Genomic DNA, 22,150 nt, shown 5'->3' with positions numbered 1-22,150 from the left:
CAAGGACTTGGAAGAGATTATGTCAAAGCAAGTGAATATTGAAGCATTGATAGAGCAAATGCGCCTTGCTGCGATTTCAACTCCTCGAAGAGAAAAGGGATCCCGGTGGGCTTTAAGTCAAGCCGCCTCCAGCGAGGCACCAGCTCGTGGCCAAGGAAATTAACTCTCGTTCTATTTTACCTATTTCTATTTTCTTTTCATTAAGAAATATTTATAAGATGTGAAATTCTTCAAAAAAAATTTGTATTTTAGTCTCCACTTATCATCATGAACATCACTTATCATAAGAGATTTATTTCACTGTTCTTAGTCCAAGGTTTTATAATATATATGTATTTATGTGTGTGTGTGTGTAAGTAACGGGCATGATTAATGGTTCTGTACCTCTATATATATACATATGAATCAGGAATCACAAATTTGAACGAATTGAAACAGAAGCCAACGGGGAAAAAACAAGAAAAAAAGGTGCCAAAAAGGCTATAAATTTTTTGATGGTATCCATTCTCGTTACAAGAGAAGCTCCAAGACTTGAGCGAATAACCGATGTGGGATTCCTCGTTTGTTTTATTTAGTTACTGTTGAAATTGACTGAGATGCAAACCATCGTCTGAAGCCAATGATCTTAAGTTAAATTATCAAGAAATTTAAATCGATAACATGAAGTGTACTAAATTCATATTAATTGGCTTGATAAGCAGGGGTCGAGTCAGGATCTTGGTTCGTTTTTTCGTTCAATGCTTGTCGATCATTCAATTATTTTATAATTTTATGCTTTCTCCAATCGATAATGAATTCATGCTTATTTTTCAAAAGTATATTTTATATTTATATCATATTTTGTTTTAATTTTGGATTTTGTACACGCTTTGTTCGTAATTTTATGACGTTTTTCCATCAATTATCAATGGTACTAGCTGTGCGTAACTTGTGGTCAAACTTTATGACACATTATTTCTAGCTGTCGATTTATCATTGCTCTTTTTTTTTGCTTTATTAATTATAATATATATATATATATATATATATATATATATAACAGTTCAGAAGAGATATATGGCTTCTAATACGAAAGAAAGGCCCAAAGTGACTTTTTTAAGGCACACACAATACAACGCTTTTAAGATTTCAGCACAATCACACACCCTATCAGAGACACCCAATGGAAAATTTGGTCGCATAATTCAATTGTGGGTTTCGAAATGACTAATCCGTTAGAGACCCAGATGAAATATGGGTACCAAAAGTTATCTTTGATATGTGATTTTAGGTAAGTCAGACTGAACAGTTTAATAAATCCACCTGGTACTTAGACTATAAATGTTCAAGATACATGACAGGAAATGTCAAGTTTCTATCTGAAATCATTGACTATCAAGGTCCAAAAATCACATTCGGACATGACTCAAAAAGCAAAATTGTGGGTATGGATAAGATTATCCATGATAATATTATCATTAAGGACATAATTTTGGTAGAGATTCTACATTATAATCTGATTAACATAAGTCAATTATGTGATAATGGATACACTGCAAAATTTGATGATAGTAAATCAATCATTGACAAATATACATAATTAAGTAGCCGAACTTGGTGCTGATCAAATGACTTCTACTCTAGATCTTGAGTTGTTCAATACAAAAGTCTATTTGGACAAATTCTAATCTTAAGGCAACCAACATGCGCTCTACTGTTGTTCTAACCTACCGCATAGATAAACAGAGAATGTTCTTGCCAATCACACTGCAAATCTTGGGAATCAGCTGTCCGAGGTCGTGGCATTACTTCAACCAAATCACGGTGATTCCAAAAAGAGAGAAAAGTCAAAGAAGCCAGAGAAACCTAAAAAAAAAAAAAAGTGAAAATTCTAAATCGTGTGCTCCTTCGCACCCCTCCTCTCAGTACAAGAAACCACCTAGCAGTGGTGGGTACAGCGGTTCAAGCAGTAGTTACAGACCAAACCACTCATCTCACCAATCATTCAGGAGATAGATTTTATTTTGTTTCATTTTAGCTCTATTCATTCATCCTTAAATTTTTATATTATTGTAAGTTTCTCTTAATATTTGCAAATACTGCTAAGTTTTAACATCACAAAAAGTATAAAATTATTAAGATAAAATTTGGACATAAGTTTTGGTGATTATAAAACTAAACTAATTCAACAAAATTTTATTAATGCAAGCAACTAAATCGAAATGACAGAATTGGACAACCTAAACTGACGGAATGAGATTTGCTAAACTGAATTGATTTGAATCAAGAAGCTAATTTGACAATGCTACAACAGTGATGTACTAATCTAATGGTACTCAACAGTTCAATATATATTAAGCATAATCAGATAAGTCTAGAGAAATTGTGTTGATTATTTGACTAATCCGAAAACATTCTTTGAATGTAACAGTCAATTATCTCCGAGTATTTATTCAATCAACAAGGACGTATTTTCTATTTGTAACAGAATAAAACATTTGTCTGTTGCCTCTTTTAGCTAGTGTCCAAAGAAATTTGATTTCACAGTACTATATTTGGGAAGATGATAATGACACATGATATTCTCTGCAAGATTGTATGGAATCCAGTAAATTTGAGTATTATGATGTATTAATCATATTTAAGAACGTTGTATCAACATCTATATAAAGAAGGGTGCATTAGGGATAATGAAGAACTTTTTGCTTCTCAAAATCTAATTTGGTAGAATTTGGAATTATTTTGCTAGTGATATATTACGTATAAAATTAAAATCTTTTAGTTATGAAAATAAAATTATGTAAGCATAAATATAACAAATATCTTTATTCTTAAAATCTAATAAAAAAATTATTTTTTATTCTCATGCCATTTTAAAAAAATATATCTAAAGAGTGATATGAATTTTAGTAAAAATGACATTTAATACAAGATATAGAGTATAAAATTACGTAATTATTAAATATTATTATGTATAATATTAAAGTTTTTCTATTTTTTTAAAAAAATTGGTTTCAAACTTTCAAATATCCATTTCGAAGATTTGAGTATTTTTATTTTATATGTGTCAAATTAATAATACATAATTGTTCCTACTCGACTTTTAGTTTTATAAAAATTAAAATGGTTGATGAATGTATAAAAAATTATTTGATGAAAATATTGCTCTAAAAGTGCATATATTTATTTATCATAATTAAAAAGTACTATTAAAGAGAGTTTTGTCCATTTTTAATATAAAAGTCAAAATAAAAAATTTATTTAACTATTTATGAAGTGTAAATATCATATCTCATTTTAAACATATTAACAATTAGATAGTTTTATTAACTTACTCAAGTGTTATTTCACACATCTTAATGTTAATACGTTTAAATGTGAAAAAATGAGATATGATATTTACACTTCATAAATAGTTAAATAAATTTTTTATTTTGACTTTTATATTAAAAATGGACAAAACTCTCTTTAATAGTACTTGTTAATTATGATAAATAAATATATGCACTTTTAGAGCAATATTTTCATCAAATAATTTTTGATACATTCATCAACCATTTTAATTTTTATAAAACTAAAAGTCGAGTAGGAACAATTATGTATTATTAATTTGACACATATAAAATAAAATAACTCAAATCTTTGAAATAGATTTTTGAAAGTTTGAAACCAATTTTTTTTTTCAAAAATAAATCACTAAAATTTAATATTATACATAATAATATTTACTAATTACGTAATTTTATTATCTATATCATGTATTAAATGTCATTTTTACTAAAATTCATTTCACTTTTTAGATATATGTTTTTTTTTTCTAAAACATGGCATGAGAGTCAAAAATAATTTTTTTTATTAGATTTTAAGAATAAATATATTTTTTAATAGTTATGTTTACATATTTTTATTTTCCATAACTAAAAAGATTTTAATTATATACTTAATATACCATTAGAAAAATAACTCCAAAATTCTACCAAAAAATAACTGTGATAACAATATCATCGGTTCAAAAATATCCTTAGGAATATAAAAAAAATGAATTGATTTTCTCACCAATTTAAATTGTATTACTTGATTTTTATAAAATCTTATTTTAAAATATACCATCTCAATGATGAAATAATCTATTTTTTTGCAAACGAAGCTTGATTATTCTATTTTGAAACGTCTACTCATTTTAAAAGTGCATAAATAATTTTTTTTATAAGCTCACATATCAAATAACATTTAAAATAATCGTAATTATTTGACAGTAAAAACAATGCAGTTTAAATTAATCAAACTTATCCAAAAATCATATGTGAACATAAACGAATTAAAATCGTAAAAATCGTCAACGTATGAAAATATTCATCTCCTATCAAATCTCATAATCAAAGTGCGGAAACATGCGGTCCTCGGGTCGTGTCACCGCACCAGGTCTGCCTACTCAGAGTTCGTCACCTCCAGTCTCCTCATCGTTTAGCTCACCTGCATCACACACGCCTAGTGAGTCTAAAGACTTAACAAACCTATACCAGAAATAACAAGTACATATACATGGCACACAACAGTGAAACTTATCATATTCAACATATCTTTCATGAACTTAAAAGTATAACATAAATGTGTCATGTAAAATCATCTCGTGTCAAATCATATCATCTCATATCATCACGTACGTGTCAAAACAGCTCATCGTGTCATCATAAACTTAAACATTTTCTTTTAATTGAATTCGGTTCATTAGTTGTGACTTTCGTATCAGCTCTATTCGATGGATCCATCTATAAACCGTGGTACCCGGCGGCAGAGGACATCAGCGACAGCATTACCCACCCACTGAGCCCGGGCCTCAGCTCATCATATCTCATGTCATCGTATACATATACATCGTCAGTCACAACCAAATCACATCCTTCAAAAATATATCATTTTCATCACTTAATAAAAGCATGCATATGCGTAACTTTTCATTTAAACCAAACATGCAACGTATTTATCATAATTGCGTAAAATCGTAAAAATGAAGCATAAACTTTTAAAATATCATATATTTGTGCTCAGGGCGCTGCCAGGACCAAAACCTTATCCTGGGTGCAAAATGATCATTATGCCCCTGGAAACCCAAAAATTACCGTTTTACCCTGGACCTCTAAAATTGACCCGAAGCATACCAAACTCCTTAAAATATCCCGAAACATATTTATAAGCATTCCTAGACGTAAACTTGAGCTCATTTCATAACTTAAACGAGTTATTTTAAAACTTGCATCGGAGTCCTGGTTTTAACCCGAATCGAATCGAAACTCAGCCAATTTTTTCCCAACTTTCTCCTACACCTAATAAACATAAAAAAGGCTCTAAAAACATCCAAACAAGACCTCTACACCCCTCGGCCATGAACCATATACTGCTGGAAAATTTTTCCAAAAGAACTCACTTGAACTCTAGTTGCACCACTACCAATTTACGTCCCTATCTCAAACCCAGCTGGACCAGCAATGAATCTACCTTCCCTAGACCATCCTAGGACACCTCTGGACTCAAGGAACTCACGCCTACACTCCCATGTACTACACCCTTCCCTCCCGATCGCTAAACCACAAGATGAGCCAACCCTCGGCTTTTCCTCCCTCCTCATCGATCGGCTTCCAAGGTGGTTCCAGCAGCGTTCACACCCTCCTTAGCCATGACTCAGACCTTCCATGATTTGGTCTAGGCCTTGGGTAGATCATCGCACCGCCGGTCCCTCCCTTCCACGCGATCTCCTTCCCACCGAGCCATCTTAGAGACAACACCTCTCGATCTCCACTCCACGACGTCTAACCTCTCTCACTACCTTCTTAACTCCCTCAAACCATCATGTGCAGTCACTTAATGAACAGAGATCGGCAGCCCCTTGCACAGGATCAGAAATCGTGAGTGTCAAAGCATGGAATGCACAAATACGTGAAAAAACCGAAAGCCATTCTTACTCATGCTTGGATCGAAAGTTTTCTTACATGAATACACATACATCAGTAATATAACGTGGGTGATGCAAAAAGGATGTTACAGAGCGTGCCTGATGAGTTTTTGATGTACAAATGCTCGAAGGAACCCCGGACGTGGAAGGTCAGAAGGAGCTTGAGGTTGAAGGAAAGGAAGAAAACCGAAATTCTTTGCTGTAGCACTCACGAAGGGAATGATTGATTGGAGGAGGTAGGGGAAGTGTCGGCTAATGCATTGCTAATTAGGATTAGGTTAAATTATATATTATATAAATGGTTAACAAACAAACTAATGGGCCGTAATTGTTATTTAAAGGTTTTAAACAGATATTTAATCTCAGTAAGTTTAAAAGTAGGCCTATTAAATCTAAACACACTCCCGAAAAATATTTCGAGTTAGGAAAGATTTTGAAAATATTAGCCGAAACCTCAAAAAATCCCCCAATTAGATAAAATTTAAGCACCGTAAAAAATTATGTTTTGACGGATAAAAATACCCAACAAAGCCCATTTCTTGAAAAATACTTTTAAAAAACCTTATAATAATTAATAAAAATTAATCATGCAATAAAAATAATTTTCCTGGTCTCTGTTCCTCGTTCGAGCGCGAAGTGCATCTAGAAACTCTAATACATGAACTTTTAAAATTTCATGAAATAAATTCTATCATACAATTATTATCATAAAATGCATAAAAATAACTAAACAAAAATTAATAAAATAAACATGCATTTTATGCTTTAAAAGAATTTAATAAAATACCAAAGAAATTTAATAACTTGCATGCATGTGGGTCACGTGGACTTTCAAATTTTCGGGACGTTACATATTTACTTCATGCACGGTTTGGCCTAACTAAAAAATTCACACCCTTCGGTTTAAATTTTTTTCATCTTCAGTGTATCGTAATGGTAAAATAATATTTCCCTTTTAATTCAAATCATTTAATACTCATAATTAAAATATGTATATCAAAATTTTTTAGTACATTTTTAACAAGCTACCTTGTTGCTAAAAAGTTTAGTTTCCGAGAAAAGGTTCTACTTGTGAAATAAATTGATAAATAAATTTTAAACAACATCCAACTTTAGTGTGTTTGAAAAGACACAACAAAATAATATTAAAAACTATTTAATTTAATATAGAGTTGATTTGAAATTCATTTGAATTTTGTTCATCCAACTAGTTGTCTAAGATTTTGAAATGTTTGATTAGTGGATTAGAGATGATTTAATTCAAATTGTTGGACCAAAAATAAAATGATAAGCCCAAAATCTAAGCCCTTACATTAAAACCCATTAGGTGAAGAATTGATTGGTTGGAGAATTTGAGCCAAACGTCCGCTGCACATCGAGAAAGTTACGACACGATGGATTATCGTGGGATGGACTAAGAAGTTGGAGGAATGGGAACAAAAGAAAGAAGGTCTACACCACTCATCATCAACAAATCGAATAATTATTCGTTTACTTCCAGTTTTCATTATCGAAATTTCCTTCGTTTCAGCATACTCCTTTTTCTTTTCCAATTCTAGTTGTAAAATGTTATTTCAATTCCTAATAGTATAATTAAATTTGATGTTGTTGATGAATTTTTGTTGTAATTTTTATCAGATTATTCATTTAAATTCTTATCTTTGTGTCTTACCGAGGGAGTTAGAACTAACAACCAAATTGGGATCCAAGTCGTTTGATAGTAGAAGTCGGAGTTCAAAACTTTGGCATAATTTTGTGTCTGACACACCTACGCAATTTTTCTGTGCATACTTGGAATGAAGGATTTATGAATGATAATTTTCCTGATTTATATTATTAATTTTCACTGAATGAAACATGAATTTCTCATACCGCTTTGGCCGAGAAAATTCTGAAGGAATTAGATTATGAATACTATTGGGGGAGTTCACTGCATCAACTAAATACACAAACAAATCTTTGGCATCATGGAGAATATGATAATCCTAATTCTTCATGTTTATCTGGTTGTTTTCTGGAGATGAAATGATATTCCTCAAGTCTCCTTTACAGATGAAATGAGAAATTTAGATTAAAGATATAGCAGAAAGATGCATCCACAAGAATTACATACATTGTTTCACATCGAAGAATACATGATTTCTAATTTTTCAGATACATATGATTATGTTTCAGAAGAACGAACATGTGTTTCATGTGAAGGGCTAGAGCAAGTATATGAATAAACCAGAATAATTAGCTCAAGGATTCTTCCATATCAAAATGAGCAACCCAAAGAAATTTTCAAGGGACCCTTAGTTCTTCATGTTGCTTCAGACCTGGAGTGTAAAAAAAAAAAACTCGAGAAATTGGATTTGATTATATCAAGTGTCATGAAACATATAAAAGAAACCATGAGTTGCATGACAGAAAGGTGCGAAAGAATATGCCAACCACAATGAGTCGATTGGAAAAAGCTGTTCAATATCAGCAGGATTTTGGCCAAGGAATGCTAGAACAGTGTCCAAAAACAAAACATCGAGGAAAAGGAATCATCAGGAGATTTTCATTAAGGTGATAAACATTGTTTTATGAATTCACTTCTAGGTGGCACAAATGTAGATGAGAATATCCAAAATCCAGATAATAATCATATGAAAAAATATTTTGCTAATAAAGATGTTATAATAAATTAGGATGAAGAGTTTTATGTTCCCAAGACTTTACTGAGTGATGTGGATACCTCGGGGAAGGGAAAAAGGATAAAACGATACATTGTTTAATCAAGAGGAAAAAAATTTACAACAGAGACAAAAAAGGGAAGTGGAATTTCAAGAAAATATATTTGATTACCAAAGAAATGATATTTGATGTGAAAAACTCATGTTCAAAGTGGAAAAGAAATAATTTCCTCATGAAATCCATGAAAGAGTGTTGGGTGCTAAAAAATAAGATTTTGAGGTGAATGATATGTGCATAAGAAGTTGAAGCATATAGAATCATTTTTATGAGAAGATATATGCAATAAATGGTAAGAGGAATTCAATAAATGTCAGGAGATCCATGGCCTCAAGAAACCAAGAATACCATCGAGGATGATCAACCATAAAACCAAAGAGCCAAGAATATTTTGGGGGATCAAAGCTTGGAAGACCGGTGATAATATATTATGGTGGGGTATCTTGACCTCAAAGATTATAAATAAAAATGCATCAAATCATCATCTTTCAAAGGTCAAGGGAATCAACTCATGTCTAAGCTTGAACCTCAACACGATATAGGTTGGAACTTCAAAAGCATTCTCAAGTCAGTACTTAAGGGATTAACAATCTCCTACTCAAATGATCAATTCAAGGAGCACAAAATTCGTATTTCCTTCTAAATCAATAATAAAAAAAAAGAGTACCAAGTGGTTGAACACCATAAATTTCCAATATCACTCACTAAAATTCAAAAGAGAAGGTTATTGCTGCAGAAGACAACAAAAATTAAGGACAGAAAGTGCAGAATTAGAGAAAGTATGACCAAACATGATAAAAATATTATTGAGCAAAATAGTGAAGATGATGAAATAATACTTGAAGAAAAATTTCATGAAAGGAGAAGAATAATTTTTGGGGTTGGAAAGATCGGGATATCAATATAATATTTTCAACTGCAAAGTAAGGAAACTCGAGATATAATGGGAAATACTTGACATGATGACCGATGAATCAACACTATCTTTGAGGATTTCCTTATTTAAGGCCAGAGGAATGTGCCCATCTTAGGTTGATCACCAACCACAAGTGTAGCGAACTGATTGGACAAGCTTTACTGATTATATTCAGACCACTAAAAATGTCAAGAGTCGTTTATGATATCAGATTTGCTACCCCATTTAATAAAGCATAACTCCAACAAATAAGACATATTCAGAGAATGTTCAACATTCTATTTATGGAAAATATATCCCAACTTTTTGATTGTCGTATCATAAGCATTTATTGTCGCCTTCTAATTTTGGATCAAAACAAATGACAAGCGACAAGTTGTATGATTGAATTAATGGCCTTATTAAGATTTATTTTTAATGGTTAATTTCCGAATGTTAGAGATAATTTGTAAAAGCCCAACAACCTCTTTGGCATTCAGAATCTACACACTTACATAATTTATCATCATCTTCTTACTAAGAGCTTTGCTGAAAAATACTCAGAACACACTTATCAAGGTTGTGGGGACCCGGACACTAATTCATCTTCTTAATCATTATTAGGATCAAATGTAACAATTAAGTAAACTGGGTCATAATTTTTTTTAAATACATGAGTGCGCAACATATGAAATAAATCTTATTTCATTTACAAGATCAACATCTAGATCCAAAGTACAAGTCTTGTACAAAAGTAAATCATAATAAACTACTGTCTATTAACTACATATCAGGTAATGAAAGCAAATCTACTTCTAGGTCCGAATCTCCACGCAAACTTCAATCTATCATCCTCTTCTTGACCTGATCATGTCCCACCTGTTGTCATGCACACATACAAACACAACAACAGCCGGATAACTCCGGTAAAAAATATATCCCAGTATAAACAACGTATACATGCAATCATATAAACCAATATAAAAGCATGGAACATATATCAATAACATGTATCATAATCTGAAAAGACATGAATCAATATAAAACTGTAAATCAAACTCTTGACTCATAATCTCTGACTCGACTCTTTCCTAATCTAGAGATCCCGGTCGAATAAGAACGCAACAGTCTCCCCACCTACTCTCCCAACTAGATGGTCGTACGTTCTTATTCTCATACTTTGGCATTCTGTATCGAATCTCGGCAATAGAAGTCGATCTACTCCTAAGCATACACCAAAAGTCCAGTGTCTTGGCGGCTCTGCCAAAGACTAGGCACATCTGCCCAAGACTCTATACATGCTTTACTATCAATCAATAGACTAAGCATATCAATCTTATGAATTGCAAATATCAATGCAATAAAATAAAGTATGTGGTTTTGGGAAACTCAAGTCAGATCTAACTCGAGTCGTATCTTCTCGGTTCAACATTGATTTATACCTTTCTCTTGTCAATCTGACGAAATCGAAGTCCTGAATTCGAATATGTCAATACTCAATCTGGAAATGACAATATTGAGGAGTACAATATCAATATACAACTCAAATCAATACTGGATATAATCAGAAATCAATCTAATTCTGTTTAGACGGCATAAGATCGCACAATCTCGATATACCCAGCAACACAATATCAGCAGATACGAATCATAACTCGTAATCAATCAATAAACACAATCTGATACCAAATCTGTATAATCTCAATCAAATATACTCTGAAAATGATAACAATTTCATACAGTGTCTGTTCTTCGATCCGATTTCGATTATACGATGACAACAAACTCAGGAACAGATAATATCAGTCATATCAGGATTTCTTCTATATCATATTTTCAAATCATAATGAAACATAATAGAACTTACGTCCGTGTGAAGCCTTTGTCGAGAGGAACACAGTACTGAACTCGGATTGAAAATCAGATGACTGGATTTTGTACAATCACAAATCTAAAATCTGAGGAAACCATGAAGCTCTCTCGGTTCTTGCTGTTGAATCTGAATGGGAATTGTAAAGTTTACATATATATTGCATGTCCAAGCCATGTGGCTCATCTCTTTAGGCCGCACGTCTCGCGCATATGCGCGACCTCCCCCGGCGCATATGCGCGAGACATACTGGTCTCGGCATTCTTCATTTCCTCAGCTCGCGCGTCCTCTCTTCGCGCATATGCACGAGGTTCTCTTCCATGCTCGCGCATATGCGCGGCTCGTGTCGCGCATATGCGCGAGGTTCTCTGCCTATTTCGCGCATATGCGCGCCTCTTGGTCGCGCATATGTGCGAGGGGTTCTGTCCTCGCACATATCTCAAGTCTTCTTTTGTCTTTCCCGGTCTGATCCTTTCCGTCTATAATCACATCAATTATCAATTTATCATTTCAGATTACAATAATAAAAATCTCGGGCATTACAAAGTTTTTATAAGATTTTTTCAGAAATCATTTAGTGTTGTTTATACTCACTCTAATCTTTATTTGTATTATCATTTGAGTAAGTTTTGAGTGTGTTTTGTAACTAACAGAAAAAAAAATTTCTGGTCAAAAGTTTATTTAAAAGTTGTGAAAAAGCTGATATTAAGAGATCCAATAGGGAGTGTTACGTCATACTGAAGTGGGTGTTTACAGAAGTTGTAGATATCAAAGTATTTTAGTGGATAGCTTCTCAAAACAGAAGAAGGAGAGATGTAGAAGGTTTTTATCTTTCGAACTTCCAGAAACAATCATCGTCTCTTATTTATAACTTTTCGCTTTTACATCTATTTCACAGATTTTCAGTAGACTCATTCCGCATTGCATATCAATTATCTATTGATATTTGAAGGTTGAGATCAAACATCTGCTATTAACATAAGTAGAAGTCACCAATTACTTGGAATCAGAAGAAATTTGTGAGGTTTTTATTCACCTTCTTCTAAAATACCTCCATCGATTCTAACAAAAATATAAACAATATATTTTGTATTACATTTTAAAAGAAATCATATATTTTTTATTTTAAAAATCAGCTAACCGATTTTTAATCAGTTCATTTTTAATCGGTTATGTATAAACTACTTCGGTTTCGATTCTTAAAAAAATTGTCCGATTTGGTTATTGAAAATTCAGTTATTGGTCGAATTAGCACCCCTGTCGAAGTATAATGTTCTCCAAAAAATTATACTATACATAATAGTTGATCATATCAAATAAACACCAATTTTTCCAAGATTACCCTTATATAATATAGATATGTAAATTTGATTTTATGTATATATTAGTAATTCTAAGTATTTTTTTTCCATATTTTTTTTCAACAAACAGTTATAAATATAATAAATAACTTTTCAATTAATTTATATATTATTTTAGATGTAAAAAATCAAAGTTAATTACAATTAAGTTAAATATTTGAACCTACGTCCTGGTTTCAACCTGAATCAACTCGAAACTTAACCAAACTTTAAGTATAGCTTATTAACACCTAATCATACCCTGTTCAACCTAAATCAAATCATTTAAGACCCTTGAACAAACCTAGAAAATCTACTGAATTTTCCCTACCCTTGTTCGCACCCTAGCCCTAACCAACATCAACTTCATCGAGCCTAGCCCTTAACCATCATGTCCACACCCTAAGAGACCTCCTCGGACCTAGACCGAATCCCTAACTTGTTGTTGGACCAAGCCCTACAGGCCCTACACGAACAGCCCTCAACCTGTGCATCACAAGACTCGCGCGACCCATATCCACGCCTATAGCCCCTCTCCTCGCACCAGGTACAGTACCAGCCATCTAAGACCATGACTAGACCCCATTAGGACCCCTAGACGTGACCCAACAGCAGCCCACAGCTTGCCCGTTCAAGAACCCTAAAACCAAAAACCCTAGCTTGTTTTTGAACCCAAAAATGTGCAGACTATTTCCCTCTTTATACAGCCCTTAGCCAAGCCTCTATAGACACTTAATCATGCTGAAAAACGTCCCATCCCATAGCCCTATCATGGCAGCCCATTTGTGCAACAAAAACATGAATTTAAAGGATAAAAACTCAAGTTTTGATCATGTATTGCCATAAAAACGAAAATAAAAAAAGGGTATCATATTCTCATGCAAACATGTATAATATGGTATGAACGATGAGTGAAGGAAGATTAAGGTGTGCCTTTGCGTGTTTCACGAACGAAAAAAATTTGAGATGCGAAGAACGTTGGTGGAGAGACGGGGGAACCTTGCTGAGTTTTTATTCTTCAAAATTGATGATAATTCATTGAAAATGAGGGGTGTGTGTGTGGCCGTGTGTGTTAGGGAGAGATTCCTAGTGTTTTTGAAGCTTGGTGTGCGTGTGTTTTGTGTTGTAAGTTAGGGTTTAGAAATCCTTGTTTTGATATGAATAATTGGATAGGAGTTTAGGCCAATAATCTTGGTATAATAGATCCATTGGGCCCATTAGAAAGTAGGAAAATTATTTCATTTAGGGAAGTTTTTGAAAAATTAGCCGAGTTCTCAAAAAGTCCATATTTTCGTCAAAAATCGATTACCAGTATGAAATACGACTCGGCGTGTAAAAACACTTAAAAAGTTATCATTTTCGAAAATAACATATAAAATATATCATATATTAAATAATTAAAAATAATCATTTAATAAAAATATTTTCCTTTACGGTCTCCGGTCACCGTTTCTCGATCGCGTCTCGAATAACCCTTAAAAACACAGCTTTATGCATACTAATAGAAAACTATATTTTTAAACATGTAAAAATACCTATCAAATTTAATAAATATAATTAAAATAATTTAGTTAGTTATTTTCTATTTTTCCTAGATTTACGTACACCTTTCATACTATGCAGGAACCAGCCCCTAATGCTCCAGTTGTTCAGTCCCCTTCTCGCACTCCTCAAAAAATCAAATTTTGGTTCCGCTTCAAGAGAATGCTGATGTGTCGGTTGTTCCAATAGTATCTATCTCCATTGTCGGCAATCATTTAAGTTGGGGGGACCAATTAAAAGAATGAAAAAAAAAAACGTGGGTGATGCAGAAGGAAATTTCGTTTTGTTTTCAGAAGACGCGTCACACTGACAGAAGGCTCTATAAATAGAGCGCCCCCTTCATTCTGAAATCATCCATTCTTCGAGTTTTCTCTCATCCTATAAGCATTTGAGTGCTTAGTTCTATAATATTTGTGAGATGTTTGTTCTCCTGTATTAAGAGAGTGTGTGTTCTCTTTGGAAACACAGTGAGTGAGTTGTACACCACAAAATATTATAGTGGAATTCTTTTCATCTTGCCCGTGGTTTTTACCCTAATAATTTTTAGGGGTTTTCCACGTAAATCTCGGTGTCCAATTTATTCTTTATTTTCGGGTTTTATTATCTCAAATTCCGTACGTGGGACCAACAAGTGGTATCAGAGCCTTGGTTTAAAATTTCTTAAAATTCTGAGTATGCTCTGTGGTTGCAGCCTAGACTGATCTTCCACATCAGAAAAGATTTTTTGAGATTTTTTATTTAAGGCGGGATTATTTTGTCAAGTCTACTAAAATTGTTGTAGACATAATGGCGGGAAGGTACGAGATAGCAAAGTTCAATGGAAGCAATTTTATTCTGTGGAAAATAAAGATACAAGCAGTTTTAAGAAAGGAAAATTGCTTGGCGGCTATTGGAGATAGACCGGTGAAGATTACAGATGATGGAAAGTGGAATGAGATGAATGATAATGCTGTTGCCAATTTACACTTGGCTATAGCAGACGAAGTTTTGTCAAGTATCTCTGAGATAAAAACAAGCCAAAGTTATCTGGGATACTCTGACAAAGATGTACGGGGTCAAGTCGCTACACAACATGATTTTCCTAAAGAGAAGGCTTTATACTCTTCGGATGGCGGAATCTTCATCGATGACCGACCATATCAACACACTAAATACTCTATTTGCCCAACTCACTTCCATGGGGCATAAAATAGAGGAAAATGAACGTGCGGAGCTTCTACTTCAAAGTCTACCAGATTCATATGACCAACTTATCATCAACATTACCAACAATATTCTTATGGGCTTTCTAAGATTCGACGATGTCTTAACTGCGGTTCTCGGAGAAGAAAGCCGGCACAAGAATAAGGAAGATAGATTGGTAACATCGAAGTAGGCAGAGGCGTTACCGATGATAAGAGGAAGATTTATGGACCGTGACTCCAGTGGGAGCCAAAGGCGAGGTAGATCAAAGTCGAAAAGTAAGAAGAAAAATATTTACTGCTTTAAATGTGACGGTAAAGGGCACTTCAAGAAAAAGTGTACGAGTATCGATAAAAGCTCTCAAGGAAATGTGGCCAGTACTTCAGGCAGTGGTGAAATATTATTCAGCGAAGCAACAACTGTTGCAGAAGGCAGACACAAATTTTGTGATACATGGATTATGGATTCAGGAGCGACGTGGCACATGACGTCTCGGAGAGAATGGTTTGATCATTATGAACCAGTCTCAGGAGGATCTGTATTCATGGGAAATGATCATGCCTTGGAAATCGCTGGGGTCGGTACTATCAAAATTAAAATGTTTGATGGCACCATTCGCACCATACAGGAGGTACGACATGTGAAGGGACTGACAAAAAATCTTTTGTCCTTGGGGCAATTGGATGATATCGGGTGCAAAACTCGGATCGAGAACGGGATCATGAAAATTGTGAAGGGAGCGCTTGTGGTTATGAAGGCGGAAAAGTTGCTGCAAATCTGTATGTGCTTTTGGGAGAAACACACAAAGAGGCAGAACTAGCTGTTGCATCAATTGGTTCAGGAGAAGAATTAACAGTGTTATGGCATAGAAAGCTCGGGCATATGTCAGAACGAGGGTTGAAAATTCTCTCAGAACGGAAGCTGCTGCCGGGACTTACAAAAGTGTCACTACCCTTTTGTGAGCACTGTGTTATCAGTAAACAACACAGATTAAAGTTTGGCACTTCTACTGCCAGGAGCAAAAGCATATTAGAGCTGATTCATTCGGATGTTTGGCAAGCACCGGTTGTATCCCTAGGAGGAGCGAGATACTTTGTCTCGTTCATTGATGATTTCTTTAGGAGATGTTGGGTGTATCCAATCAAGAAAAAATCAGATGTTCTTCAAGTCTTCAAAGATTTCAAAGCGCGGGTTGAACTTGATTCTGAAAAGAAAATCAAGTGTCTGAGGACTGACAATGGAGGAGGATATACCAGTGACGAGTTTGATGCATTTTGTCAACATGAGGGCATCAAGAGACAGTTCACGGCGGCTTACACACCTCAACAGAATGGAGTGGCGGAGCGGATGAACATGACCTTGTTGGACAGAACAAGAGCTATGTTGAGGAGTGCGGGTCTAGAAAAGTCATTTTGGGCGGAAGCAGTCAAAACCGCTTGTTATATTATCAATCGTTCTCCTTCAGTGTCGATTGATCTGAAGACTCCGATGGAGATGTGGACTGGGAAGCCGACAGATTATTCTCATTTGCATACATTTGGAAGTCCGGTGTACGTTCTGTACAATGAGCAAGAAAGATCAAAGTTTGATTCGAAATCTAGAAAATGTATCTTCTTCGGTTATGCTGATGGAGTAAAGGGATTTCGCTTGTGGGATCCTACTGTTCACAAGCTTGTCATCAGCAGGGATGTTATCTTCGAGGAAGATAAAGTAAAGGGAGACAAAGACACACTGAATTCAGAAACTACTATTTTTCAGGTGGAAAATAAGACGGACGAAGGTCAAGTTTCTTGTGAAACAGTACCAGAGCACGAAGAACAAGGAACATGTTGAGTCTGAGGTTTCCAATGTAAGGCAGTCAACTCGAGACAGAAGACCACCAGGTTGGCTTTCAGATTATGTCACTGAAAGCAATATTGCATATTGTCTATTATCAGATGATGGTGAGCCATCGAGTTTCCACGAGGCTACTCAAAGCTCGGATATATTCCTGTGGATGATAGCAATGCAAGAAGAGTTGGAGGCATTAGACGGGAATAAAACTTGGGATCTTGTTACACTACCACGAGGAAAGAAAGCCATTAGAAACAGATGGGTCTATAAGATCAAGCGTGATGGCAATAACCAAGTGGAGCGGTATCGTGCTAGATTGGTGGTAAAAGGGTATGCTCAGAAAGATGGCATTGACTTCAATGAGATATTTTCTCCTGTGGTTCGGCTTACAACAGTCAGAGTGGTGTTGGCATTGTGTGCGGTGTTTGACCTACATCTAGAACAGCTAGATGTGAAAACGGCATTTCTTCATGGAGATCTTGAAGAAGAAATCTATATGCTCCAGCCAGAAGGTTTTGCGGAAAAAGGCAAAGAGAACTTGGTTTGCAGGTTGAATAAATCTCTGTACGGTCTCAAACACGCGCCGAGATGTTGGTATAAGAGATTTGATTCCTATATCATGAGCCTTGGATACAACAGATTGAATGCAGACCCTTGTACGTATTTCAAGAGGTCTGGTGATGATTATATTATTTTGCTGTTGTATGTGGACGACATGTTGGTAGCAGGCCCCAACATAGATCATGTCCAAGGATTGAAGGCACAGTTGGCTAGGGAATTTGATATGAAGGACTTGGGACCAGCAAACAAGATTCTAGGGATGCAAGTTCACCGAGACAGAAATAACAGAAAGATTTGGCTTTCCCAGAAAAATTATTTGAAGAAAGTCTTGCAACGCTTCAACATGCAAGATAGTAAGCCAATTTCGACCCCTCTTCCTTTTAACTTCAAGTTATCCTCCGAGATGTGTCCTAGCAGTGAAGCAGAGAGGATGGAGATGTCTCGAGTACCGTATGCATCAGCAGTGGGAAGTTTGATGTTCGCCATGATATGTACAAGACCGGACATTGCTCAAGCAGTGGGAGCAGTTAGTCGGTATATGGAGAATCCTGGACGAGAGCATTGGAGCACTGTTAAGAGGATCCTTAGATACATTAAGGGTACCTCGAATGCTGCATTATGTTATGGAGGATCGGATTTTACACTCAGAGGCTTTGTCAATTCAGATTATGCAGGTGATCCTGATAAGAGGAAATCTACTACTGGTTATGTGTTTACATTTGCGAGGGGAGCAGTAAGCTGGGTTTCAAAACTGCAGACAGTTGTGGCATTATCTACAACAGAGGCAGAATACATGCAGCTACTCAAGCTTGCAAGGAGACAATATGGATTAAAAGGTTATTGGAGGAGATCGGGCACAAACAAGATAATATTTCTTTGTTTTGCGACAGTCAGAGTTCCTTGCACATCGCAAGGAATCCAGCCTTTCATTCCAGGACTAAACACATTGGAGTACAATTTCACTTTGTACGAGAAGTAGTAGAAGAAGGAAGCGTGGATATGCAGACGATCCATACGAAGGACAACATAGCTGATTTTCTGACCAAGCCAGTGAACACTGATAAGTTTGAGTGGTTTAGATCCTCAAGTGGTCTAGCGGAAACGTAAGCAGCAGGGAATGGCAAGATTGAAAGGATGTGTAGAGATGCGTTTGATTTTCAATCAATTCTCCAAGTGGGAGAAATGTCGGCAATCATTTAAGTTGGGGAGACCAATTAAAAGAATGAAAAAAAAAACATGGGTGATGCAGAAGGAAATTTCGTTTTGTTTTCAGAAAAACGCGTCTTCACACTGACAGAAGGCTCTATAAATAGAGCTCCCCCTTCATTCTGAAATCATCCCTTCTTCGAGTTTTCTCTCATCCTATAAGCATTTGAGTGCTTAGTTCTATAATATTTGTGAGGTGTTTGTTCTCCTGTATTAAGAGAGTGTGTGTTCTCTTTGGAAATACAGTGAGTGAGTTGTACACCACAAAATATTATAGTGGAATTCTTTTCATCTTGCCCGTGGTTTTTACCCTAATAATTTTTAGGGGTTTTCCACGTAAATCTCGGTGTCCAATTTATTCTTTATTTTCGGGTTTTATTATCTCAAATTCCGTACGTGGGACCAACATCCATCACATATGTTCGAAACAATACCTGCTACTGACTTTGCGACTACTGAACATATCCAAACCAGCAAATTGCAAATGTTCAAGTTGAAGTTGACGATATGGCTGAGGACACCCCAAACACTACTCAATTATTGACTATAATTACCAGTGTTCCTCAGTCCTCTACTATTTTGGAAGATAATCTCCTTTTGGCATTGGAAGTGATTGTGGCTACCGCATATCCTTATATTGATCTCGATATTTTATTCATTTTTCCCCAAGAAACATCAGAAGCTCACGCCACTCGAATTCAGGAGAGCCGATAAAGGTTTGAGAGAAATGAGCATCTTGCAGCTCTCACTCTTGAACCTGATTCTCTATTCTCAGTAGAAGCTAAACTTGAAGACATATCCCCGAGGAAGATGATTGAATTAATTATTAAGGATAGTAAGTACGGGTTTACTGACACTCACACCGACTTAGAAAATTTCAAAACTAGGATAGTGATTCAGATGGAAATGATGTAGATGAAATTATAGCAATTCAATGGTACTTTGTCCATTTCAAGGAAAAATCGATCAAATCTCACGGATTTATTGTGGCTAAGCAGAACATCATGTCATATTACCAGCAATAGAGTCAACGAGAACTTTCTGATAAGACCAATCATGTGCGGGCCTCTCTCATCTCTCAGTTGTCTGAAATTTTTGCATATGTAAAAGATGTTGATGCCCAAAAAAAGGGGAAGAAATGCCAAAAAGTTCAAATGCTGGAAATGTTGGAACTATAGACATTCACCCAAACCCAGAACTGTTGAATTATTTTTAGATGGTCGATGCTCTCTGTATTTGATTGATTAATTCTAATCTATATAATTGAAGCATTTGAATAACATTTGGTGATGAATTTTGATATCACCAAAAAGGAAATATTTGTTGGAACGTTTAAGTTTTGGTGATGTGTAAACCTTAAGAAATAAATTCGATCGTACTAAAATTCAGCACACCGAGAAATTCAGTAGCTAATAAGTTCAGCAGACCATTTAAATTCATTATCCGATTGTTTACAAGATCTATCAAACTGACTCGACAAGCTTTACTGATTATTTTCATACCAGTAAAAATGTCAACAATCGTTATCATATCAGATTTGCTACCTCATTTAATAAAGCATAACTCCAGCAAACCAGACATATTTAGAGAATGTTAAACATTCTATTTATGAAAATATATTCTAACTCTTTGATTGTCGTGTCATAATCATTTATTGTCGCATTCTATTTTAATTGTATGATTGAATTAATGACCTTATTACGATTTATTTATAGTTCTTCATTTCCGAATGTTATAGATAATTTATAATAGCCCAACAACCTCTTTGGCATTTAGACTCTACACACTTACACAATTTATCATCAACTTCTTAGTGAGAGCTTTGCTGAAAAATATTCAGAACACACTTATAAAATTTTTATCAGATCTTTTCAAAGATCATTTAGTGTTATTTATATTCATTGTAATCTTTATTTGTATTATCATTTGAGTGAGTTTTGTAACTAACAGAAAAAGAATTTCTGGTCAAGTTTATTTAAAAGTTTTGAAGAAGCTGATAGTAAGAGTTTCAGTAGTCAGTGTTACATCATACTGAAGTGCGTGTTTAGAGAGGCTGTAAATATCAAAGTATTTTAATGGATATATTCTGAAAACATAAGAACGAGAGATGTAGAAGGTTTTTATTATTCGAACTTTTAGAAATAATCATCGTATCTTATTTATAGCTTCATCGCTTTTACATTTGTTCACAGATTTTCAGTAGACTCATTACGCATTGCACATCAATCGTCTATTAATATTTAAAGGTCCAGATCAAACTTCTCCTATTAACATAAGTAGAAGTCACCAATTATTTGGAATCAGAAGAAATCTGTGAGATTTTTATTCACCTTTCTCTAAAGCATCTCCATCGATTCTAACAAAAATATAAAACAATATAGTTTGTATTACATTTTAAAAGAAATCAAATATTTTTTATTTGAAATATGCTGAACTAAGAGATTTTAAATCGGTTCAGTTTTATGTATATAGATAAAATTATACACCCCTATGTATAATGTCCTCGAAAAAATTATAGTGTGCATAATAGTTGATCACATTGGATAAACACAAAATTTTCCAAGATAATCCGTATATTATATAGATATATAAATTTGATTTTATCTATATATTAGTAATTCTAAGTATTTTTTTTCCATATTTTTATCAACAAACTGTTATAAATATGATAAATAACTTTTCAATAATTTATATATTACTTTAGATGTAAAAATCACAATAAATTACAATTAAGTTAGTTATTTGAGATTTTTTTAATATAAAATCATAACTAAACTAATTATCTAAAAATTATAAATATGTTATTTATATATAATATATAATGAACATGACGGTAGTTCCTAATAAAAAATTCGCTAGAGTTTTGTATTTCACCAAACAAGTGCGGCTCAGTGCTCCCCTCCCCCGACTCATTCCACAACAGAGTAAAGAGAGACAAAATTTTACGTTATATTTGGTATTTTAAATCGTGTTATATTTTTTTTCAAATGAGTTTTTTTACAAAAATTAATAAAAAATAAATGTACTAAACATCATACATACAAAAAAATAAAATAAATCAAATACAAAACATT

General features: G+C 34.2%; 1 long non-coding RNA gene across 1 annotated transcript; it reads right to left on the bottom strand.

The window, feature by feature from the left end:
• Positions 1–4,203: 4,203 nt before the first annotated feature.
• LOC142527350 (uncharacterized) lies at positions 4,204–6,174 on the bottom strand. The gene is made up of 2 exons (XR_012815452.1): positions 6,029–6,174; positions 4,204–4,452 (listed from the first exon to the last, which is right to left on the bottom strand). It is a non-coding gene; the product is annotated as an uncharacterized LOC142527350 (long non-coding RNA).
• Between the last annotated feature and the right edge of the window lie 15,976 nt (positions 6,175–22,150).

The sequence above is a fragment of the Primulina tabacum genome, chromosome 15, assembly GCF_025594145.1.
Source record: "Primulina tabacum isolate GXHZ01 chromosome 15, ASM2559414v2, whole genome shotgun sequence".
NCBI lineage: Eukaryota > Viridiplantae > Streptophyta > Magnoliopsida > Lamiales > Gesneriaceae > Primulina > Primulina tabacum.
This window is presented reverse-complemented; position numbering and strand designations above follow the sequence as displayed.